Genomic DNA, 26,583 nt, shown 5'->3' with positions numbered 1-26,583 from the left:
GGCCCTTCCTACTGCAGTTGGCGCATGAGGTGCCCTTGACTGGTCATCTTGGTACCAAGAAGACTAAGCAGAGGCTCTCTGCCCATTTCTACTGGCCTCGGATGGGAGTAGAAGTGGAGTCCCACTGCAGGACCTGCCCCACTTGTCAGTTGTCTGGCAAAACTGGAGGCAGTGTCATCGCCCCACTGTAGCCATTGCCAGTGGTTGGCACACCGTTTGAGAGGGTGGGCATCGACATCGTCGGTTCCCTTGACCCTCCCACGTCAGGTGGACATCGGTTCATCCTGGTTTTGGTAGATCATGCCACCAGGTACCCTGAGGCTATACCCCTTCGGACTGTTACTGCCAAGGTGGTTGCCCGGGCCCTCCTGGGCATTTTCACCTGTGTTGTATTCCCCAAGGAGGTTGTCTCTGACCGAGGATCCAATTTCATGTCTAGTTACATGAAAACCATGTGGAAAGAGTGCGGGGTAACCTACAAGTTCTCCACTTCTTACCACCCCCAGACCAATGGTCTGGTTGAGAGATTTAATACAACTCTCAAAGGCATGCTAGGTGCTTTGGAAGAGCCCCTAAGGAGGAAATGGGATCTCCTCCTGCCATGCCTGCTGTTTGCTTACAGAGATGTACCTCAAGAAGGCGTTGGTTTCAGCCCCTTTGAGATACTCTTTGGACATCCCTTGAGGGGGCCCCTCGCCTTGATCAGAGAAGGTTTTTGGAAGCCACCCCTCCCGGTCCCGCCAAGCAAGTGGGGGACTATGTGTTAGGCCTCAGACTGAGGATGACACAGATGATGGGTCAAGCAACGGCGAATCTCAAGGCCAGCCAGGAATTGAACAAATACTGGCATGACCTTAAAGCATCGCAAGTGGATTGGACTCCGGGACAGGAGGTCCTCGTGATGGAGCCTACCAAGCCTCGGGCATTGGCAGATAAATGGACTGGACCCTTCAGGATAATGTCCAAGATGGGCAAGGTCAATTATCTGGTTGACATGGGAATCCCAGGGGTAGCCCCTCAGGTATTCCATGTCAATAGGCTCAAGCCTTTCCACAGGCGAGCAGAAGTCTCATGTCTCTTGCTAGCTTCAGAGCAAGAAGAGGATGAGAGTGAGCCCCTTCCTGATTTGCTGCATAGCAACCCTCAGGATGGCTCAGTGGAGGGAATGCAGCTCTCTCCAGATTTGACAACCGAGCAGCAGAGGGCTTGCAGGACTTTGCTCCAGCAGTATGCCTCTCTGTTTTCGCTGACGCCAGGCCTTACACTGTGGTGTAAGCACGAGATTGACACTGGTGGCAGCGTGCCTGTCAAGAGCAGGAGCTATCGAATGTCAGATACGGTTAAGAACCACATCCAGGCTGAGGTCGCCAAGATGTTGGATCTGGGTGTTATTGAACCCTCAACCAGTCCCTGGTCCAGTCCCGTGGTCCTTGTCCCCAAGGCAAGTTCCCAGGCAGGTACCAAGGATTGGAGGTTCTGTGTGGACTACCAAGTAGTCAATGCCGTCACCAAAACTGACGCGCACCCATTGCCCAGGGCTGATGAGCTTGTGGACACCATAGGTGCTGCCAGATTTTTGAGCACCTTTGACCTCACCTCGGGCTATTGGCAAATAACTCTGACGGACCATGCCAAGGAAAAGACGGCGTTCTCAACACCAGAGGGACTCTACCAGTTGAGGGTCATGCCTTTTGGGTTGAAGAATGCCCCTGCCACCTTCCAGAGATTGGTCAATCATGCTCTCAGTGGGCTGAAAGCCTTTTGTGTGGCTTATTTAGACGACATTGCGGTCTACAGTTCCACCTGGGAAGAGCACTTGACACATCTGGGTAGAGTGTTGCAGGCCTTAAAGAGGGCTAACCTCACTATCAAGGCCACCAAGTGCCAGATAGCTCACGGGAAAGTCACGTATCTTGGTCATGAGGTAGGAGGGGGTCAAATCCAACCTCTCCCCAGTAAGGTACAGGATGTACAGGACTGGGAGACTCCCACTACTCAAACCCAGGTGAGAGCCGTTTTGGGCCTCACCGGGTATTATCGCAATTTCATGGCGGACTATGGAACCATAGCTGCACCACTGACAGCTCTGACTTCACCCAAGCAGCCTAGGAAGGTCAATTGGACTGAAGATTGTCAGAGGGCCTTTGATGGCTTGAAAGAAAGTCTGTGTCGGGCACCCATGTTGTGTGCGCCTGACTACAGCCGACCCTTTATCGTCCAGACGGATGCCTGCGACACCGGAATTGGAGCTGTCTTGTCCCAGTTAGATGACAAAGGGAGAGAACATCCTATCATATTCATCAGTAGACAACTCAAGGGTAGAGAACTTAGGTGGGCTACTGTTGAAAAGGAATGTTTTAGTATAGTTTGGAGCCTTAGGCGTTTTAGGCCCTACCTTATGGGGTCTACCTTCAAGGTCCAAACAGATCATAAGCCCCTGAAGTGGCTTATGCAGATGAAGGGTGAAAACCCGAAACTGCTCAGGTGGTCCATTAGCCTGCAAGGGCTAGACTTCACCATAGAGCACAGACCAGGGAAGAGTCATGATAATGCAGATGACCAGTCCAGAAGGTATGTTGACCGTCTGGATGAGGGTGTCTATCCGGTGGGAGATTAGGCACCCTCCACCTCAGTCTGGGGGGGCGACTGTGATGCTGGAAATGCATCGGAGGGACAGGGCCTCCGTAACCTTGTCATTTACGGCTTTTTATCGTCTGTTCTGTCGTGTTTTCCGCACATGAGTTCATGTGGGACTCCTGGCGGTGCAGCTCTCTTTCTTTTGGTTTGGTGAATGGACCCGTGGGATACCCTTATGGTACCAATGGGTGGGGGTACAACCCTGTGCCCCTAGTGTATGTTTTTGGGCACCTGTGGGTGGCCCGCAGAGCTGGGTATGGGCTGGTGGCAGCTCCATGCTGAATTTGACAGGTGCGCAGAGTATCCTCCATTTTGGGATACCCCGGCCCTGCCATTGGGATCAGTTGATTCCTGATGGAAAACAAGATGGCCCCGGTGGCCTCTTGCTTTCTATTGCCCATTATCTTGTTTTCCCAAAGTCCTGGGAAGCCCTGACTCTGTCCCTTCCCCTGACTGGCTGTTGGGTGGAAATGCCATATATGGTGTTGTTGTGAAGGCCCAGCCAGACTAGCTGGAGCCTTCCCGGTGATGTATGTTGTGGGTACCTCCTGTGAGTGGGACCCGGGTGAATAGAGTGTGTGACGAATATGCATTTTGTGTTGTGGATGTTTAGTATCTGGTGGTTGACACAATGACTGAGACAGCCCTGCCCGAAACCGGTATGAATGCAGCTTGGAGTGTTGAATGGCTCGGTACTTGTCCCAATACACATAACTTGTTGTGAGTGTCTGGGGAGAAGTGAATGGCCTGAATACCTTGTGTGCCTGATTGGCTGCCTGCCTGCATGAATGCCCGTAGTCGTGATTGGATGCTTGAGTGTGAACCAGCGGAATGAATGGGAGATCAACCGTATATCTGGGGACCTCTCACTGCTAGGAATCGTGTTCAGAAGCTGAAGTCCACTACGACGAGTAACTGGAGTAACTGATGCTTGACCTTGAAGCCCTGCTGGACGAGAAGAATTGCTGTTGCTCTCCTTCACAATCTGAAAGCTGCTGTGCCTCCAAGGACTGACCCAGAGAGGACCTGGTAAGGCGCCCTCTTCCCGAGCTACGAGGGACCATTGTGCACAACTGATCTTTGCCAACGCTCCCTGGTAGACAGACCTTCGACATGCTGCCGACCCGATACGGGGACTGCTGTGGAACACAAAGGAGAAGCACTCGGACTATTGTCGCCACTGTCGACAACCACCGTCGCCGACCGGAGCCGCCGTGCTCCCGTTTGCCTAAGAACTTCAATTGATCATCGGACGCTCTCGCCTGCATCGTCATCCGCTTGTCTCCCGCTGGAGAAGTCCCGACCATCGACGCGCCGAGGAGCATCCACCGGTGGGTTTCCCGCCACCTAAAGACCACAGAGACACCGACGACTCGACGCCCTTGCTGGGCAACAGTTCTTCATCATCTCTTTGTGGTCCAGAACTATCGTCACCGAGGTGCCCTGCACACCTCTTCCTTGCAGGACGCCAACGCTCCGTCGTCGACAAGCACCGCTAGGAACGAAGCTGCCACTTCACGACCGTAGTTCAACCTGTTCACCGTCGGACGTGCGACGACCCGTGACTCCCGCCATAAAGGGAGGGCACTCAAGAAGGGTCGTTGATTCCCCGACACTGAACGCCGAGTTCCCCGACACCTCTCCACGATCCGTGGCTCCTGCCTTAAAGGGAGTCACTCAAGAAGGATCGGTCGACGCATCGTCGGAGAACTCTACTCCACCAGGTACATTGGGGGGTAAAACCTTAATGGGAGGAGATAAGACTATTGAACATTACATGGACTGGGCTTGTGCTATATATCTTTATTTACAGGTTGTCCAGGTGGGGGGATCTCCACACAGAACTGTGCCTAGCAGTAGGGGTCAGCATTCTGCCTATCGTTTCAACCATCTTACGTTCCTGCCTGTCTCTATTGCTGGTTTCCTCGTTATTAATCTGTGTGACATTTTAACCGTACAGTTGATGCACTTTAATGAGATTTGATATAGTTGGTGGTACCACTTTAGAATTGTATATATTTATCATTATTGACTTCCGAGTACAAAGTGCGTTATTGTGATCGTGTACATACCTTTGAATATTAATTATATAAAGACTGCGTTTTCAGTAATACAGTGTGTGGACATTCCTTTGTGGGGGTTCGGGGACTACACTGTACTTAAGAACCAGCCTGCATCACCTCCTGAAAATCTAGGCCTTGATTGCTCGACCACGTACCAATAATAGAGAATCTTGGCTGGGGTCCTCTGTGCCTCCCCTCTACCATATAGAGAGCGGAGGTATAGACACCCCCTACCAGTCTTTACAACCAGAGGTTTAAATTGAACCAATTATTAACATTAGACAGAATAAAAAACTGGTCAACGTATTCTGTAGCTTTCCATGGTGACAGATGTAGATTCTGTAAAGAGCTCAGCACACAGGAGTCCCTAAAGCATTTGGTTACCGATTGTACATACTTTCAAACAGAAAATAAAGAAATATTTGGAATTGAATCAGTGGGAACCTTGGCCGCCACAACAGAATGGCTCTGGCTCGCATGTGGGGGAACTCCACTAAAGCCATCTTACGCTCACGAGATTTTTGACTATTCTAAACATTGAACTAGAAAAAAAACTTACAAAACCTAGAGCAAGTTGTATCCCTGTTGATAATGCTGATTGAGATCCTTTTGTCAACTTAAGGGGTATTGGTCTCCTTTGGACTAACTGGATGTGGAGTCAACCACACGAAAGCGACATAAGGTATACAGTAAAGGAGCTATATTCAATTTTAAATCAAATAGCTCACATATTTGACTGGTAATTGGAGAGATTACGATGCAGCCCAAACTTCGAGGCGTGGACATGCTGTTGTTTAATTGCAATATTTTTTTTTGTGTTTATGTGAGTGTTATAAGGTAGCCTCCATCTAATGTAGATATTTTATGATGATGGAGGGAATTCCCGATGGGGAACCTTTTTTTATTTTAGCTGTTGATATAATTCTACTGGTGCAAAATGTGTATGAAAACTTGTACGTAAAACTTACATGTTGAGTTTGAAATGAAAATGAAAGTTGTAAAAGTTTGTTAAACAAACTATAAACAATGCTTTCAATAAAAAAAAATAAAAAAAATAAAAATAAGAATACCTGGTGTGCAGGCTCTCTGTTTCTCTTGGCCCCTCTCTGACCTTGGTCACCTTCTACAGGCCACCTGGCCAGGCCACCCTCTTCCTCTATGAATGGGCTGAACTATTTTCTTCTCTCCTTTCCTCTACCTCCCAGCTTCTCCTCCTTGGGGATCTCAACATCCACCTGGACTCTCCTGACTCTGCAGGACTTTTCCGCAAATTCTGTGACTCTCTCTCCCTTTCCATTCTACCCTCTGGTCCGACGCACTCTGCCGGACACACCTTGGATGCTCTCATCACTTCTGACATCCCCCTCTCTAATCCCCTCACTACTCCTCTCTCCTGGATTTTCCATTTCCTTCTCTCTTCTCACTTGAAGTTTCCTGTTCCCTTGGCAAGGGCCCACCCAACACTGCCACCTTCCTTCGCGGTCATTCGACCCATGAAGCGAGTGTCAGTGGCACCCTTTGCCTCCACTTACTCTCCTCCACCTACTCCTGCGGCTGACTCCCATCCTGACACAACCCTTTCCAACCTTCACCTTTCTCTAACACTCTTGACATCCTTGCCCCTGTCATGAGGATCTGCATGAAGCCTGCCAAAAAATGCAATTCTTGGTACAAATCCTATATGGCCGCCCTGAAACACAAGTGCAGATCAGCTGAACAGAAATGGGGAGCTTCAGGTACACCCTCTGACAAACTGGCCTGCCGCCTAAACCAAAGGCAATATAGCCTCTCCAACCTCTCTAAAAAGAGGGTCTATATCCAGGCCTGCATCTCCGCAGCCTCTAACAACACTGCCAAACTATTCAAAAACTGCAAGGAGCTGGCCAATCCTATTGCTGTATCTTCCTCCATTACACCCCCAGGCCCTCTGCTCGACCCTGGCCACTCATTTCACCCCTAAAACTCAGGACATCCTGTCCTCACTCTCATCTGCTCCCCTCCCACCCTCTAACTCTCTCAGGCCCTGCTTGGCTGCCCCCCCTCCTCTTCTTTTCTCCTCCCTCTCTCCTGTCACACCTGATGAGGTTTCCGGATAAGTCCAGTCTATGAAAGTCTCATCCAAACAGGTGTCCCTCTGCCCCTCCAGAACCATTAAGGACAACATTGACTCTCTCGCTCCAGCCTTGGCTGATCTCTGCAACCACTCTTTCGTCACTGGCGTCTTCGCCTCCCCTCTCAAGCACTCCCTTGTGCACCCCTTCTAAAAACACGTCTACAGTCCCCTCTACTCCGGCAAACTATCGCCCAATCTCTATCACTCCTTTCCAGGGCAAACTCCTGGAGAAATTGGCTAACCCTCCACACCGAAGGGGTTGGTTGTCTCCATGACCATCAGTCTGGCTTCAGAGCAGCCAGAGGAACGGAAACTGCTCTCCTGAACACCCGTGAACATTTTCTCTGTAACCTTTACACTAACTCTAACTCTCCCTCTGTCCTCTCCTCTGCTTTTGATACACTGAACCACAACATGCTGATCACCGTCTCTGAGATACCCTGGGCATCACGGATCAGGCTATGGTGTGGCTTTCCTCTTTCCTCTTGGTTCAACCTTCCCAGGTTGAGCTTGGGTCATTCCTCTCCTCCACCACACTCTCCACATGTGGTGTTCCCCAGGGCTCTATCTTCTCCCTCTGGTTTTTCAATATCTATCTGGCCCTCTTTATCTCTAGCTTTTCCTCTAACTGTAAGTGTTACATGGATGACACACAACTCTCTTTTAGGCTACCCATGGCCTCCTCCTCGCTCATCCCTGACTGTCTCTCCGTTATTCAGGCATGGTGCGTCTCTAATGATCTCTGCCTTAATGCCAGCAAGATGGAGACCTTTCTCATTGGGACCCCTGCTCCTGCGTTTCCCTTCTCACTCGAGACGGCCTCCCTTGGCCCTGTGCCCTCACTTCTTGTGAGGCAAAAAAACCTTGGGGTCATCTTCAACTGCACTCTCTTCTCTCCACACATCATGGACATTGCCAAAACATCAAATTTACAACTGCACCTCCTCAGAGGTATTCTACCTTTTCTCACCTTCCCCCAGAAGCTCGCTGTCTCCAGAGCCTTGGTTCTCTCTAGGCTAGACTACTGCAATAGCCTCTTTCTCAATCTACCCACCTATACACTTTGCCCTTTTCAACTCATCCAGAACAGGACCGCAAGACTTTTCCTTGGCCTCAAGCCCAGGGACCACATCTTTCTGGCTCTGAAATCCCTCCACTGGTTCCTGGTGGCTGCAAGGATCAAGTTCAAGACCCTCTTTTTCGTCCACATCAGGTCCGTACTGGCACAAGAAATAGGACCGGACACTCAAAAATAGGTGGCCCGCCCCTCGCCTCAAAAAAGTGTTCCGCCCCTCGCCTCATGACCTTTGACCTCTGATGACATCACCAGAAGTGATGTCATTTGACCCTGCCACAAAGTGACAACCCAGGAAGCGATGAAACATAACCTTTCACCCCATGATTTCACTAATGTGATATATATTTCATACAAGAATGATCACCATATGTATCATTAATATCTCTGTGTATAGATCCATATTGTCAAATTACTTTGAATGCAAGCAGACATCCAAATGCGAATGATGATATGTTATTGTATAGCACTTACCCGTAAGCTCTTTTTTATACAACAAATATGCATACAAAGATCACCCAACCTGTGTTGGTACTCATTTATCGACCTCAGAAGGATGAAAGGCTGAGATGGCCTTGCTGGGATTCGAACCTGCAACCTGCAGATCACACACACATCGCAGCAGTGAGTGCTCAACCCACTGAGCTATCATATTGGCTATAGTAAAATGAGCAATTATTCTGTAGTGGATACCATTAAACTGGTAAATGAGATTTGACAGCAGACCAGTTAAGTTAATCTGCAGGTCTGGTGCAAAGTTGGCTGCATGTCATGCCTGCGTGCATCTACTTTCAGGCTTCAGAGGTTGGCAAAATAGGGAAAGCAGCGCGCTCACAGGACAACCCATACTCTGAGCACTCGTTACCTCATACATGCAAATAAACATCCTGAACAGCATGCCAGGGAGATGGGAAAGATAGACACATTACAACAAAGCATTCATTGTGGCACAATGAAGTCAATGGCCTCTTGATGTGATATGGTCAAATAAAATATGTCTACAGTGTACAGAAACCTTTAGGCACAGGGATTTTGTCAAGTGACCGAGGACACCGAGATGGAATGTCGTGTGATGATCATAACAGAGACAACAGCAGAAAAAAAATGCTATTACTAGTTGCGAAAAGCAAAATGCATAGTCTGAAATTGATGCTTATTCTACTCTAAAATTGGTAGTTTATCACTAATACAACACCACATGTGACTTTCGCGTAACTAATGGCGGAAACTGGTCTCTCTCCCCTCCCCCTCTCTCTCTCGCTTTCTTTCTCCTTCTCTCTCTCTCACTCTCTTAAATTCGCTCGCACTTTAGTTGGTCATCCAAAGAGTGTTGTCCCCCAAATGTTACCGTGCATGCTTATACTTTTTCCCTTGCCATTCGTTTGTTTGGTCTTTGAGAGGTGAGAAAACTTGAGGTATTTTGGGAGCCATTTCCCTGCTTTCCAACGAAACGCATGCAGTTTCTGAACCAAAGTTATCACTGATTTGTCATTCAAATGAAAGGAAAAAACCTTGGCACTATTAAATTCGAGTGTTTCCAAAGTAGAGGCCCCAGATTAATGTATAGCAAAATAACAGATCAGGTGATCCCAGCCCAGCCCCTCCCCCTGCCAGAGTGCTAGTTCTGCCATCCTGGGCCTGGCTGGCTGCTGGCATGGCGAGTTGACACTGGCGAGCAAGCTGCTCGTGGCGGGGCCGCAGCACGCTGTCACACACTGGTGGACACAAGAGAGGGTAATCCCCGGGGCCGTAAACTCACCTCCCAGGCATGTGGGCTATTGCCGTGGGGGGTCGCAGGGAGGTGCGGGCAGTGTAGAAGATCGCCTCGCCCGTGCAGTAGTCCTCCTCCAGGTGGCTGTACCAGCTGCTCATGCTGCTGTGTACACGTAGTGGGGCGGAGCCAGAAGAGTGCTCATGGCGGCAATGGGCTGCTCCACCCCCCACTCCATGGCTTCACCGTATTTTTAATTTTGCTAAAATGTGAATCTAGCTGTGTCCTGTGGCCGTACTGTGTTTTTGATTTTGCTAAAATTTGAATCTAGCTGTGCCCTGTGGCTGTACTGTGTCTTTGATTTTGGCTGGGACCAGTGACTGCATTGTGCTACTCTGTCCTGCTGTCCTTGTCTTGCTCCGCCTCACCTGCCCCTGCTTTTCTCCCACTCCCTCCTCAACTCTCTCCTCTTCACCCTCCTCCACCTCACCTATGGCGCTCTCTGTTTCTCCTATCTTCTCTAACTGTATCTCCACTGACTATCCTACCCTTCTCACCAGGTCTAGTAGGAAGAAGTTCAAAAAGGATATCTTGGTCTCTAACCCTGGTCTCCCTATCGCTGACACCTACACCAGTGCATCCTCTACATAGACCCTCACTGACATCCTCCGTCGTTCCTTCGCCAGACCTTTGGACTCCTCATATGGTCTCTGTGCTCTCTCCTTTCTCTTCTTCACCCATTAATGGTGGCACCCGGTGGGAGGCCCTCCTAGACCCCTTCCACTCCTCTAAGGTAATCATTAATGTCTACCTGAATGGCACCGTCCTGGTCCAAGGCCCTCAGGCCAACCTTCTCTTTGATAGACGCTTCCTGCACCTCACCAACTTCCTTCCTTCTCCTGCTGTGCCCTCTCTCTCCTCTCTAGCTTCCTTTCCTCCCACCTCTGCCTCCTCCTGGGCTACCTCCCCCTCTCCTTCCTCCTCTGCCCCCCCTCGGACTGCTTCTACACCTCTGCAGGGCATACCTCTGATTTGTACCCCTCCCCGGAAGTCTTTCAAGGCTGGCCACCTTCTCCATATTGCCAGTCTCAACTCTCGCTCAGCTGTCAAACACTCCTCTGACATCTGTCACGGAAGAACTCAACCTCAATATCCTCAGTCTCTCCGAGACATGGCTTACGGCCAGCTCTGTCACAAGCTTTGACACTCTACTCCCTGATGGCTACAAGATCCTCTCCATGCCCAGATCCAACCGTTCCAGTGGGGGCGTAGCCTTGATCTTCCCAGAGTGTATTCCTGCCTCTATGATTCCTATGCAGGCCTACTCCTCCTTCGAATGCCTTGTCTGCAGGCTTTCTCTCTCTCCTGGCCACACTCTCACGATTGCTACTATCTATCTGCCACCTGGTCAGACTACCTCTTTCCTCTCTGAGTGGGCCAACCTCTCCTCTTCCCTCCTGGCCTCGACCACTCAACTCCTTCTCCTTTCAGACCTCAAAATCCACCTGGATGCTTCCTGTCCCACTTCTGTACTCTTTCACATACTCTGTGTCTCTATCTCTCTTTCTATTCTTCCCATTGGCCTGACTCACTCTGCAGGGCACACTCTGGATGTTCTCATCTCCTCTCACCTCCCCCTCTCTAACCCTCTCACCACTCCTCTCTCCTGGAGCGATCATTTTCTCTTTTCCTCCCATCTCTCCCTCTCTACCCCGCAGGCCAAGCCTGCTCCAGCACTATCACCTACCTTCTCGGTCATCCGGCCCATGAAGCATGTGTCAGTTGAGGCTTTCGCTGCCACTTTCTCTCCCCCTATGCCCCCTCTCTGGCTGACTCATCCTGACACCGCCCTTTCCAAGCTCCACTCTGCTATCACTGATACCCTTGATGTTCTTGTCCCTGTCATGAGGATCCGCTTGAAGCCCAAAGCCAAGTGCAATTCTTGGTACGACTCTGACCTAGTCACCCTTAAACGCAGGTGTAAGGTGGCTGAGAGGAAATGGCAGGCATCTTGTGCATCCTCTGACAAACGGCCTGTCGCCTGCTCCAAAGGCAATACCGGATCTCTGTCCGCACTATGAAGAGAGCCCACATAAAAGCCTGTGTCTCTGTGGCATCTAACAACTTGGCCGAACTCTTTCAAATTTGCAAGGAGCTGGCCCATCCTGCTGCAGTCTCCACTTTTCCTGTCCCCTCCCAGGCCCTCTGCATGGCCCTGGTTTCTCATTTCATCTCTAAACCCCAGGACATCCTGTCCACCCTCTCGTCCTCTCCTGCTCTTGCCTCTCGACTACCTCCAGCCCCCCTGCAGCCGCCTCTCCTCCCTCTTTTTCTTCCTCTCCTCTGTTCTCCACTGATGAGATATGCAGACAAGTCTGATCTATGAAAGTCTCGGCAAAACAGGCTCTTCCCTGTTCGTCCACAACCATCAAGGACCATATTGACACCCTTGCTCCTGCTCTGGCCAACTTCTGCAACCACTCCTTTGCCTCTGGAGCCTTCCCCACCCCTCTGAAGCACTCTCTTGTGCACCCTCTTTTCAAGAAACCCACAGCCGACCCCTCCTGCCCAGCTAACCATCACCCGATCTCGATCACTCCTTTCCTGGGCAAACTCCTGGAAAAGCTGCCCATCTCCCAGCGTAATCTTCACATTGATTCTGTTGGTTGTCTCCATGGCCATCATTCTGGCTTCAAAGCAGCCAGAAGCACGGAAACCGATCTCCTGAACATCCGTGAAGAACTGCTCTCCAACCTTGATTCTAATCTCCCCTCTGTCCTCATCCTACTCGATCTTTCATCTGCCTTAGACAAGGTCAACCATGCCATCCTGCTCAACCGCCTCTGAGATAACCTGGGTATCACTGATCAGGCCCTGGCCTGGCTGACCTCCTTCCTCTCCAACCACCCCTCCCAGGTCCAACGTGGGTCCCTCCTTTCCTCTATCTCACTTTCCACCTCTGGTGTTCTCAATCGTTCTAACCTCTCTCCCTGGCTTTTCAACCAATACCTGGCACCCCTCACCCACCTCATTGCTGCTCTCTGCTCCAATTTTCAGTGCTATGCGAATGACACTGAGCTCGTTTTCCAGCTCCCATCTGCCACCTCTTCTCCCTCTCTCATCTCTGACTGTCTGTCTGCAATCCAGGAGTGGTGTGCCGCTAACGACATCTGCCTTAATGCCAGTAAGACCGAGATCCTCCTCATCGGCACTCCTGCACCTTCCTTTCCTGCCACTCTCTGGTCGGCCTCCCCTGGCCCTCTCCCTAATCCCACCTGTGAGGCAAAGAGCCTCGGGGTCATCTTCCACTCCACGATTTTCTTTTCTCCACACATCTCTTACGTTTCTAAGAAGTCTAATTACCAACTGCACTTCCTTACAGGTATTCTTCCTTTCCGCTCCTTCCCCCAGAAGCTCACTGTCTCTAGAGCTCTGGTTCTCTCTAGGCTGGACTACTGCAACAGCCTCTTTCTAAATCTGCCAGATACTACTCTCTGCCTCTGCAACTCATCCAGAACAGGACTGCAAGACTTGTCCTTGGCCTCAAGCCCAGTGATCGTATCTCTTCAGCCCCGAAATCTCTTCATTGGCTCCCAGTGGCTGCAAGGATTAAGTTCAAGACCCTTTGCATTGTCCATAAGACCTTCTGGAGCCTGGGTCCACAATACCTTCAATTCTTCCATCGGAAATACTTTCCTACTCAAGCTCTTTGCTCCTCCACCTCCCTCAGGGTCAGTCGTTTCTCCAAGCAACGAGTTGGTGGTAGATCTCTTTCTTTGGCTGGGGCCTTCCTCTGGAACAGCCTCCCTGCCTCTCTAAAACTTGAGGAGAACCATCTTCGGTTCTGGAAGCATCTCAAGACCTTCTTCTTTGCTTCTGCCTTCTTTCTTCCTCTCCCCTGCTGATCTCTGTCTGTTTCAGCACTGGGCACCTGGCTACCCTGTGATTTCGGGCCCTGTTCCCTGCCCACTCAGCCACATACCCACACTGTCTCCTTGCAACCCCTTGCAATTTGGGTCTGTATCTGCAACCCTACAGTCCCCTTCCTGCACTTATTAGACATCCATTGTCTGCGCCTTTTTCTTGCACTTGTCACCTGCTAGCCGCACTAGCTGTTGTTGTTTTGATCACATGTTCAGCACTTTCCAATCCTCCTCTGCTCCTTGCACTTTCCCCTTCCCTCTACCCTGCACTTGCGCGTTCTCAATGTCACTGGGCCTAGTAAGATCGTTGTTTTTGTCCTCCCTTGTACCCATCCCTTGCCTCGTCGTGCCCTGAAACACTTATGTATGGGCGCGATACAAATAAAATATCATATCGATTGACACTTGATGAAATAGAAAACTGAAACACAATCTCAAAGGGGTCAACCATTGACTCCTGGCAGAAACCTGAAGGTGTCTCACCCGCTAGTCGCTGGGGATCTGTCATCCAGGTGGCCAGGACAGGGCCATCGCTTTTGGATCCAGTTCCTGGTGCTGGACCAGTGTGGGGGGGATCACCTGGATGGGTGGGGTCTTCGGGGAGTGGAAGTGGGACTCCAGACAGTGAGACGCTGTATACCCTTCACTGTAAAACCTTTACTCTATCCTACCTGGTAGGATACGTAGGGACTCAAACCCCCACCCCTCTTTTATGACACAAACACTTTCTCACGGACAACTCACTGTGAGGGGAAAACGGCCAAACACCCAAGCTGTGCACCTGACATGTCCCACTACAATGGTCAGGCACGGTCAGGCAATTACTGATCATTCCACACACCTGACTTCCATCACACTTCCCCACATGGATAAAAGGCGGAGCATGAAAGCACACTCTGAGCAAGGCAAAGCACACGAGGAAGCAGCAGTTCCAAGATGGCAGTTTGATACATGGTGGAAGACTGAAGAGGATTGCAAGGAGGGAAATACCCTTGACCTTTTCACTGACACACCGCATCTTTCATGAGCCTCAAAAAGTAGGAAACTTAAGACCTAGAATTAAAGCTAAAGAATCCTGCATTGTGTGTCAGAGGTACCCGGCGCTCTCCCGTGTTGATAGTCCAGGCGGGGAGAAGTGTTTGACGCTGTGGTACTCTCCTTGGCTCCTGCAACATAGCAGCACCAAGTCAGCACAGACGGTGAGTTGGGGAGACTGATACCAGACCGGTCTGTGGGGAAACCAAGGTTGCAATCAGCAACATTGTATGAAGAAGATTATTTAGACAGCAGATGAGTGAATGAACTTTGAAGCTAAAATCCGATATTGTAGACAGGGTGGTCCGGCATCACGTGGATGCTCATTCAAAAGTCTCTGTTAGGTATCCAACCGAAAAGGTGCAAATGTTAAAAGAAAGAGAATTGTGAAATCAAAGTGGTCCTGCAACGGGTCAAGGCAAACCCTGTGCACATTCGAATGTCTTTGATACTTGATGTAAAATTGACATTGGTCCGAGCCGGCTGAGGGAGACTAATTGTGTAGAAGGGATCTGAGCCCGGCAGAGGGGGATCTGTGGTGAACCGTGAGTCACTCGATAAAAGAAAAACCTACGAACACTGTGCGATAAAGTGAAAGATGAAAGACAGGCTTGAGCCCAGCAGAGGGAAGCCTGTCTGGAACTTTACGCTAAAAGGATATGAGCCCAGTTGAGGGGATCCGGGGTGTATATTGAATCACCCGATGTGAATACTTGTGAAAATCTTGAAGGGAAAATAGCGTGTTGTCTATTTGGTTTCCAAAAAGTACTGTACGCACAAGAGCACACCTTTATAACTCTAATATTGTAGACATACATGTAAAACACAATATTTTAGAGAGAGCTTGGGTGCAGGGATGGTAACTCAACTCTGACGCAGAGTTGGAAAATCAGTACAACAAAGATAGTATCCGAAAGGTATCAGACTCTCCCGCCCCCCTGCAAACCTTAATGCCGAATATGACATCCAAAATTACATAAATGCATATAGCAAATTGTATTTCATTCAGTTCATAGAAATATCAAAGATTCGATTCCAAAAAATTATGAAAAAGAGGTACAAGATATATTTTGTATTCCAGTCTCCTTTTATATTCAAAAGTAAGTCAGCACAACCCGTTTCTGGAAAATAATCCCTTCATCAGGTGCAATTCCACAATCTACAACAGTGATCCCCAATGTGTAGCTCGGGAGCAACATGTTGCCTGCAGCAACTCGCAATGGTGCTCGCCAGTTGCTTTGGGCCACTACCACTCTGTGGAGGTCAAGGTGGAGGCAGTGCTAGACTGATGCAACAACAATGGCAGCATAAGATGAGCCAGGAAAGGTATGGACATCTAGCCAAGAAGGCTACCCTGGAAGATACACATGATCTATTACTTGCCAAGGTATCATTGCAGAAGGTTTCTAGAGGCTGGGAATTGAAAGGTTCTAATGGATGACTAAAGCATAGACAACATGTTATAGCACTATCACAATCAGTGGTCATTTGGGTCTGCATTGTTTGGAGCATGGTAGGAGGCTCATGATCTGAACCTTGAGGCTACAGATTAGGCAGGCTTCATGAAGAAGTAACACTTAAAATAAGGAGCGATAACAATGTCCTGCTACACCCATACTGCCTGTGCCATGTGTATTGACCTAAAGATGTGGCAAATGAGGAGGACCTATGGGCCTATGGAGGACCTATGGCCTATGAGGAGGGACCTGTGGCCTATGAGGAGGACCTATGGGCCCAAAACCAGAACAACCTTAAAAGCTGAGGGAAGACAAAATATACTGCTGCTGTGATCAGCAGTAAAACAGTGCATTGATGAACCTGCATTTACTGGGCCAACCTGCCTCGACAACACTCTACAATCTTTGCACCAATTAGAGCTATGAGCACTAGCTGGAGCAACCACCGTAACCTACTTAGCCTCCCCTTCTGCACTCTGGTAAGGTGTAATGGGCTGTTAGCAGAGGATTGGCTAATGCATAATGGACAAATAAGTTACATAAATGCCCAACTGTCCACAATTACATAGGTTCCAAATAGCTTTTGTTGTACTTGCAAGATTTGTGTTTGCAAGCACCATTCAAATTATTGGTTAGAAATGCTGAGCAAATGAAAATGTCCATTCACATGCCCATGTTTGTTTTCTGATTAGAAGTGGTCATCTTCTATTCCTACGGACATTTAGGTAGTGGACAGCTGACAAATAAATAGATTGCATGCATGCCCAACCTTCCATCATTAAATTATTATTTAATATATTGTAGGTTCCTGGTATATTAATTGCATCATCTGATACTTTGTCCATGTGGCATTTGGATAATTGCAAAAAAGCAAGATACATTCCAAATTGACCGTGATTAAATACATTCCCTAACTTCATTACAAAAGAATGTACTGTTCATCATTTTTAATTGTTATGCCAGTACATTCCTCCAGTTACCACTCAGTACAGTGGTCCCTAATTGCTCCAATTTGTGACCAATATTACTGGCCTAATGTGCTTAAAAATGCACCTTGTGTTTGTTTGAAAATATTCCTTGAGGAATAATCCTAAATCTCTGGTAAAAAACGTTTTTAAAATCCTGTATGTTGTGACCCGTGTTAATGGTTTTCTGTGCTTTAAAATGTACCATTTACCACTTACATCATTTGTAAACAACTTAATCTCAAATTACATGAAAAGTAATTTGAAATTCACAGAGAGTAGATGTTCACCTCGACTAGATCATTACTCTTAATTGCTGCACATTTACAAGTTCTATTCTTTATATTTAATGTATGGCTGTTCATAAATTATGTTCCAAACATTTTGCCACCACCTGAAATAAAATATATTCTGTCTAGGTATAAATGTTGCTCACTGTTTCATTTGGTAAGCACATGTTGCTAATTGCCTACAGAATGTTGGGGACCCCTGATCTACAATATAATAGACATTCTGTCAGTACACTTAATTAATGAAAACAAGTCATATCATCAAATCGCTCTATTATAGCCATTAATATTTGATAAGCAATACATCCACAGTACAGGCTTGCTCATGAAGAATTAGCTAGAATTACTAATCAAGATGTTCAAGAATGTTCCTCTCGTGTATTAATATATTTAAGTGATATATAGGGGAAAGGTAGTGGTGATTCCCAGTAAATTAAAAAATGTTTTAAAGTGTGTATAAAAACTGATGATATGATCAAACACTGTGCTTAATGAATCAAGCATGACATCTCCTACGTGCCCATTCATTAATGATTCTCTGTCCCCAAAGAATAGTGGCATGAAAACTGAATACCTAGAATGAAACAATGGAGAAGCTAGGAGAGTATCCTTGGGGAAAGCGTGCTGAAAAAGTCCTATCTGTAAATGAAGAAAGACACAATCTGAAGAGACACAGCGAAGGCGGTCAATCTGGAACAAGAAATGAACCGAATGACAAACGAGAGTCCCTACATTGTTGCTTGATTTCGAAAGGATATCAAAGCTGTCGTCCAAGCAAGCAAGCGTATGAGTCAAGGAAGGAATCTCCAACATCGGTATCGGAAAAGCTGTAATGGAAATTAGTGAGGGTGGAGATGTCACTGAGTATCTACCCTGCCCAATAACACTTCAGTATAGTAAGACACAGAGAGCGATCTTACCAGCTCTAACCTGAATGAGGTTTGAGATGATCCACGATAATCGCAGCTGCTGCAAGCGCAAGCAGGTCTGTTGTCTTAAAGGTCGCCTAGCAACGTGTTAATGGAGCTAAAGGATGGACTGGTGGACATAACTAGTCTGTACCGTGAGAAAGAAAATGTAGGAGTAAAATGAGGGAAAAGTTTAAATGTAAATGAAGAATGTGTGATATTCAGTATTACTGTATGATGAGATAAAAGAGAAACCAGGAAATGAACGTATATCTAACATGAGGTAAGAAATATTATTGTGAAAATATATCACGCAACATAAATAATACTGGAGCTGTAATTGGCAGGAGAAATCTTAGGAGTTTAAATTGAGATCAATATAGTCAATTTAATAACGAATAAGTGTTAAAGCTAATATTAATAGACATCTTGTTAGTGTGCAATCAACACTAAACATATGACAATGTTTATACTGTGTAAATAAACCAATTGAACAATGGAAAAATTGAATCTCGTACAGTCCATGGGGGAAAAACAAGTTAAGAATCCAAATTAAAAATCCTAATGGATGTAACAAGTATCATAAGTACCTAGATATTTGAATTAATCAAATTGCAAGATCATCAACAAATGGTGTGATCACAAATTAATAAATAGGTAAACACATACATAATTATATTTCCACTGGAATTAAAAATGAACCTACATTATAAATAATGCATATGTACTCAATCTGTGATGTACACAAACATGGACATTATGGACCTGAAAATAATTATAGTGATTCCAATATAGATAATAACCACATTGTATTCAATGTTAAGGTAGGAATCCCAATCGTAAATCTAGAGGAAACAATGTAGGTTGAATTCTTCATTCATTCCTTTGGGATGTATCGTGTCCAATAAATGGATCCAATACATCTCTTTCTGAAGAAGTTTCTTTGTTTTGTTACCTCCTCTCAGTGAGCTATGGACCGTTTCCAAAATAATACATCTGGTCTGTGATAGGTCATGTTGACAGTCTTTAAAATGTCTTGCCACTGGTTATTTGGCATTCTGAGTGCGTATATTGGACTTGTGTTCCAACCAATGTTCTCTTGCTGATCTAATTGTTGGTCCAACATACAAAAGGCCACATGGGCATTTTATGGCATATACAACTCTTGTGCTATTACAGGTCGCAAAGTCTTCTAAAGCAATCTTTTGACCAGTGTGTGGGTACTGAATGGTGTTACCCTTGATAACGTTGTTGCAGTTACTAAATTGTAGATAAGGGAATGTACCCTTCTTCTGTGTTGCCGAGGTTCTCTGAGCATCAGGGCTGATTCTTTTAGCTTTAACCAATCTGTCTCTAAAGTTTGTCCCTCTCTTGTAAGCCTTCATGGGGGGTTTAGGAAACAGTTTTAGTAATTGTGGATTATGATGGAGGTATTTCCAATGTTTGCAGATGATTCTGCGTAAATGTACACTTTGTCTAGAGAATTCAGAAATGCAATCCTATTGGTTGCATCAGGCCCTTTGAGTGAAGCGACTTTGAGAAGCAAGGAGACTTACGCTCCAGAGGCCCTGCTGCTGATGAGTGAACTGTAACGTTGTGCTAAAGAAGCCAGAGACTGTGCTATGCTTGAGTGAACCCCCTTATACCATGCTAAAAATGTTGGGAAGGGAGGCCAAAGGTCTGAAACATGACATATCATTTTTTAACACTTCTTTCTTCTTCATAACATTACTTCCCACATTATTTGAATTTAGAGGTAAGGATTTGCAATAGTTTTTTTTAGTATAGGCCCTTTTATTTTGACAAGACACCACTAGGACTGCGTTATTATTATTTGATGGTTGTAGTTTGCTCCCATTTGTAGATTTAGGTTTAGATAGGTGTTTATCATACCCTTTTTTTGAAGTTCAATAAACACCCTTGAACTGCGGTCACTCGCGTCGGTCTTACTGTTGATGCCATTCCTTCCTTACATGCCCCTCTGTGAGATCCCTGCACATCACCACCCATAGCTAGAAGCCGCAGTGACAGGTGAAGTCCCATTTGTTCAGCTTTAGTCTTTACTTTTTGGACTAATTGCTTTGCTTTGTGGAGATGGGTAGTTTGGTCATTTTTTCTTAACGGACAGAGACTTTCTACTTTTAACCTGTCTGGGAACTATATATATTATACAGATATAGGAAGCCTTCAGCTGATTCGATTCGAATACACACACCACACTGCCAATTCACACATCCAAGCACCACACATACTGCCCCCTCACACACTGAGGCAGTAGTGTGAGTGGGGTCAGTGTGTGGGGAGCAATTGTGTAGGAGAGGCATTGTGGGTATGTGTATCTAGCCAGTGTGGGTGGGTTAACCACCCACACAATTCACCCTGCCTCGCACACACACACTGGCACAACATTGTTTTTATTATTATTTTTTTTATATAGTTTGTTTACAAACTTTTAAAAAGGGTTAAGAAGAGAACAAAAAAAACAAGAAGAGCATAAAGAACAAAAACAAAAGGCATTTCGTTTTTCTGCAAACAGCATCATACATCGGTCCCAATTTAAGAATCCATGGTCATTAGAACCTGCCAATCAATCCTGGGCTTGTTCAGTCAGCTCTTCTTGAATCATGATAGTCCAACAATCTCTTTTCTAGTACTTCCAAGAAGAAGACCAAAGCATATACTAAATGCACGTTGACTCCCACACACATCCTTTTCCACCAGCAATCTCCAGATAGGGAAGGTCTTTCGGCCAGCACATTGCCCATTACAGTTGTCCTTAGCTCAGCTAGTTTAGTGCAAAAGAGAACCAAGTGTTTTAATGTCTCGTTTTCACTTCCGCAGAATCTACATAGATATATCGGCTTTGGAGGGGATAGCCAGAAGTTCTGCACTTCCTTTGTTAAAAATGAATTAATTCGAAATTTCATGAAAATCTTTCTCTTACTGGCGCATGGAAATAGTTATAGGTATTTTGGAATCGAAACACGGGCCCAAGCTTCTGGAGCAGCAAGGTTCATACAGCGATGAGTATTTCGAGTATCGCATGTTTCACACCAATCTGCTTCCCACAATTTCTTTTTCACCTTCTTTGGGTTCTGTAACAAAGTTTCCTTGTCCAGATTCAACTGTTCTAGGACAGTCATACACCTACCCTGCCTTTCCTCCTGTATCGAGTTTGCTACTGCTCTTTCTCCGGTATATCTCAGAATATCAAATTACGGGAGATCTTCAGTACCGATGATCTTCCTATATAAGGCCAAAGTGTTCCAAGTTACAATAGCATTGATAGACGTCAGACCCAATTCATATTTCATACAAGCATTCGGGGTCCCTTTTGGTAGCTGCAGTATTCGGTTCCAATATAAGTTTTTGCACCATGACCATGTCGCGTGAAAACATCCTAGCATGGTCTCAGCTCTGAAGATTAAAGATGGCACAACCTTGGCTTTATAGTATTCAAGTGCTGGTTTTATGGAAAATTTTCCAAATTTTTTATTTATCATTGCACCTTGAACCGCCAGGAGTTTACATTTTCTTTTGATCTTTTGAATCATTGGTTCATCATTTATATGGGCGCTAAGTAGAACACCTAAATACGGGACCTGGTAAACACAATTAATTGGCTTGCCGCCATTGTCCCATTTCTGCGTCTTCTTTGTGGATCGTTTGGCTCCAATTACGTTTTGAAACACAAAGATTTCTGTTTTAGCTGAATGTATCACAAGACCATTTCTGGCAGTGTTTAATTCCAGGGCCCTCAGTTTTCGTTGTAGGCCGACTGGGGTTACGGCAATCAAAACGATATCATCGGCATATAAGATGTGCCCAACATGGGTTCCATTTAGCTTTGGTGAGAAAGCTCTAACTTCGCCTATGTCCCTCTGGACATCAGAAATGTAAAAGCTAAATAAAGTGGCTCCCAAAGGACACCCCTGTTTTACTTTATGAGGTCTTTATAGCCGTAGGCAGTGATCCTTTAGGATCTAATCTAATTTTAACAGAGGTCTCCGAATATAATTCTTGTTCGGCTTTCATGAGGCTAGGTGGGCACTTGTGTTCAGATAGTCTAGACAGAGTAATTTGCGGTCGACGCTATCGAACGCATGTGCCAAGTCGACAAAGGCCAGGTATATCTTTGTTTTAGTCTTTATGGCACACAATTACACTACAAACAATGTCCACACAAACAACATACACACAGCTCCCTAGACACACAACCTGGATCCCACACAAACAGCCCCACACATGCACTGGCCCACCGCACACACAATGACCCCCCAACACACTCTCCACATGCACACTGGCCACACACAGATATACACACCAGACGCAGGGACACTCCCCCCAAACACACATCCCATTCACACACATGTATGTACACAGAAACACAGCCCCCCCCCCACACTGCACTCCAAACACAGACCCTGTCAACATAAACACTCTGCTCCCACACACCTACTGAGCACCCCTACGCAATCATGCCACACACAATTCCCTCACTCCCACTGCTACACACACAAGACAGAAGATGGACTGAAACCAGAGGACATAGGTTTCAAGTAACTTTATCCAACTTAAAAAAATAGTCCTTTGTCCAAACCTATCCACTAAACTGGCCATACCACTTGGAAAAATATTAAAAGAAAATTAAGTGGAGTGCCCTGCACTCAGTATTGGTCACTAGGATATTTGGTTCTGGATTCAGCAATTTAATAGGTTTCCTTATTTCACAGTTCTTGGCAGTCTATCAAGATCCCGTTAAGTTTCTCAAGTTCAACAACGAAAAATCTTAAGTTCCAGCAACAACAAAAAATGCCCAACTTTCTTTAAATGGACGGATATTTTTCTGATCCCTCTCCACCACTTAGTTCAGGTATTGAATGTCTCTGCGTTCCCCTCATATCTGTTCTTCATCCTCATCATCATCAACTGGTTATGCTTAAACACCACAAAGACAGAGCTAATGATATATGGATCACAACACGCTAGGGACAGTTTGGACCAGATGTTTGATAACTTTGAGGTTGAGGACAGCCGGATAACAGTGGCCCCCAAAGTAAAAACCCTCTACACCTAAATGGAGGCCAGTTTGAATGCAGGGGCCCATGTGGAAATCATTGTAAAAAGCACCAACTACCATCTAAAAGTGTTAAGACAGGTAGCTCCCTTGATATCAAAAGACAATCGGGCTAAACTAACTATGGCAGTGATACTCCCACGGCTGCACTACTGCAATGCTCTATTGAGTGGTGCCAACAAAGAAGACATTCAAAAATTGCAGAAGGTACAAAATACTGCAGTGCTCGTTGTCTATCAAATGGGTCGAAATGAGCCTACATCTACAGCCCGGAGGGAGTTGCACTGGTTACCAACCTCTGCAAGGATTTCCTTTAAACTGCTGACAGTAAGTCAATATCTTTGGACTCGCTCCCCAGTACCTTAAAGAAAAGGTGGTCATCTATCAACCTAAAAGAAATCGCCGATCTGCACAGGCATGTTGCCTTAAAGTAGATCGCATAAAAAGGGCTCTGGGAAATGGCCGTGCATTTCCAGTTTTCGAAGCAAGGGCCTGGAACGAGCTGCCATAGGCCCTCCGCAAGGAAGAGGACCATCAGGTCTTCAGGAAATTGCTGAAGAACAGACTGTTTGAGTAAATATCTGTGTTCTGGCTTGTCTCCCTGTTGATTTCTCCTCCGTGACAGCGACTGGGTGCCTAAGGGCTTTGGCGCTATAATAACATAATGATTTATTTCGGCATAACAGCATTAAACCTGGAGCATAAACAAACACAAAGGTTAAGACCAGAGCTCTCCAACAACCCTTAACATTACAACAATATCCAGATACAGCATATGCACAATAACAGCCAAGACTGTGTAAAAGTGCATGTACCTAGTAAACAAAACGTACGCCGGCTAAAGGTTTGTGGGATTATTTTCCCTTCCTTCGAAAAAAACATATTGAGCTTATAACTACTAAAATCCAATTTCAGTTGAGTTGCCCTTCGCCGATCACATTACTGCTGGATAACTGAGCCTTTGAACAGGTAGTGTGACCTGGGGAGTAGCATTTGTTAGAGTACCCAGTTTCTCATGAATCCATTTCACAATCACACTCAGTTCACCCAGTGTAATCAAAATCAATTTTAGATCTTCCCCTTTGCAACAATGGCATTCACAATAAGTAGATGGAATTGATGAAGGAGCTCCTCCTCTTTCCTGGAGGGCAAACTCGTTATCTCCCACTAGTTCTACCGTCCTGGCATCTAGACCTCAGCCCCAGATTATATGGGGCCGAGAATCGTGTTTAGCACTTGTCAAAGTACCTCCCACCCCATTCCCTTCACTAAGTTGTCTCACAGGCCCAGTGTTTTTCCCGGCATCGATGCATTTCGGCTGGGGCCTCCCTCTGGAACAGCCTCTCTGCCACTCTAAAACTTGAGGAGAACCATCTCAGTTCCGGAAGCACCTCAAGACCTTGCTCTTTGCTTCTGCCTTTCCTCCCCCTCTCCCCTGCTGATCTGTTCACTCTTGGCACTGTACACCTGGCTACCTTCTGTCCTCCGGGCCCAGGTACCTGCTCACCCTGCCACCCTCCCGCACTGCCTCCGGGCTACCCCTTGCACTGGGGACTGTATTTGTACCCATACAGCCACCTTCCTTTTTTCTTTCTGCACTCATCAGACCTTCCCTGTCTGCTGCCTTAAACCCAGCACTTGCTAATTGCTGGCTGCACTACCACTGTTTGTTGCCTTTATTATTTATTAATTATTTATCTGTTTCTCCTTTGCTCCACACTTTCCACTTCTCCCCCCTTCCATGCACTTTTCCCCTGCCCCTCTCCCGTGCACTTCAGCGTTCTCAATGTCACTGGGCCTAGTAAGATCGTTGTTTTGTTCTCCCCTGTTCCCCTCCCTTGCCTTGTCGCGCTCTGAAACACTTGTGTACGAGCGCAATAGAAATAAAATATCAATATCAATTTAGATCCAGCCAATATAGCACATCTGTTGGTTAAGGGGATATTTAGCGTAATCTCTGTGGATGTTGCAACAAGAACTGGGGCAATCTCTGTAAGTGCCACAGTGGCGTCAATAACCTCTGGGCCAGGCATCACAGCCTCATTTTCTCGATTGCACTGTTTAACATCAGGACTACATTAGGACTCTTTTCACCCTCAGAATAAACACTTGCAAGATGACTTATACCACTCAACATAGCCTCTTCCTGGGTCCTTACTACAGGGGCATGGACTTCAATCGTACACCCTCCTAGTTGGCCATATTGTCCTGGTCCAAAGGCTGGAATAGAGTAATTCCTTCTCCCTTCTTGGTTGATTTTTCTCCCTATCTTGAAGGCAACCAGAAGATCCTTTGCAAGTGCTTTGTCATTGATGAGATTTCTAGTGCTGCCTTCAGAGCCCTTGGTAGCATGTTTCTCGCCAGCCCCTTCAGCAAGCTCTATCAGATCTACCACTGTTGCAATCACTAAGGGCACAATTCAATTTCACACCATTTCTCACTTGCCCATTGCCATCCAGATCATCTATATCGTATAGCAAAATCTTAATCTCTATTATCATTCATCAAGTATCTGTTTTTAGATTTGCTTATGGTTCCCAGTGGCACCTTTGGGTTCCTCTGTCCCAATGTCTCCCTTATATCTATCACCCTTCTGATCTGTGACTCCTGTGAATCTGTTGGGTTCCACCGGTCCATTATTTCTTCTCTGGAAAAGAGATGGCTTCTCTTTCCATATGGTTCTTTTAATTTTCGCTGGCCCCCATGGTACATTGGGAAGTTTTTACTGTTCGGGTTTCTCGGGTCTCCACAACCCTTTTCCTTGTCTCGTGGTCTTTTATTTTAATTATATGTCCCCTGTGACACTCAGGGGTGATGGGGGTTTGGGGGGTGGTTTGACTAAATTGGGTAGTCCTTTCTTCTTTCCCCCTTGTTTTTACTTATACATCTGGGGTATTGTTGATGCCCTTTTCTATTTGGTTCTTTCAACTCTGGGTTTTGATGTTGGGAGCCCCTGTGCTCCCCTCGCACCTGTTCTTCGATTTGCTTATTGGACCCCTCTGGATCCCTTGGGTTTCTTTGTCCCAATAAATTTGTCCCAATAAATATCTTAGTTTTCTGGGATGTTGGTAACCCTGCCCTTCTTGTGGCTCTCTTAGCTCTTGTGGGTTTCTGTGACCCTTCTGGAGGTTAATTCTATTTGGGTTTCTCAAGCTCCTGTAGCCCTTCTCCTTCTCTCATTCAATATCTCTCTCCGGGCCTTTGTGCCCTTGGTACAGGGTTAGGACAATCGTTCCTTCTTCCCCTCTTTGTCTCCCTCTGATCTGGGCAACCCTCGTATCTTCAGCATTGCCGGGTCTGCGCTCCAGTGAGGGTGTATCTCTTCGGCA

The sequence above is a fragment of the Ambystoma mexicanum genome, chromosome 9, assembly GCF_040938575.1.
Source record: "Ambystoma mexicanum isolate Mex_15411 chromosome 9, UKY_AmexF1_1, whole genome shotgun sequence".
Lineage (NCBI taxonomy): Eukaryota > Metazoa > Chordata > Amphibia > Caudata > Ambystomatidae > Ambystoma > Ambystoma mexicanum.
The sequence above is the reverse complement of the archived record's forward strand: the minus strand, read 5'-3'. Positions refer to the sequence as shown.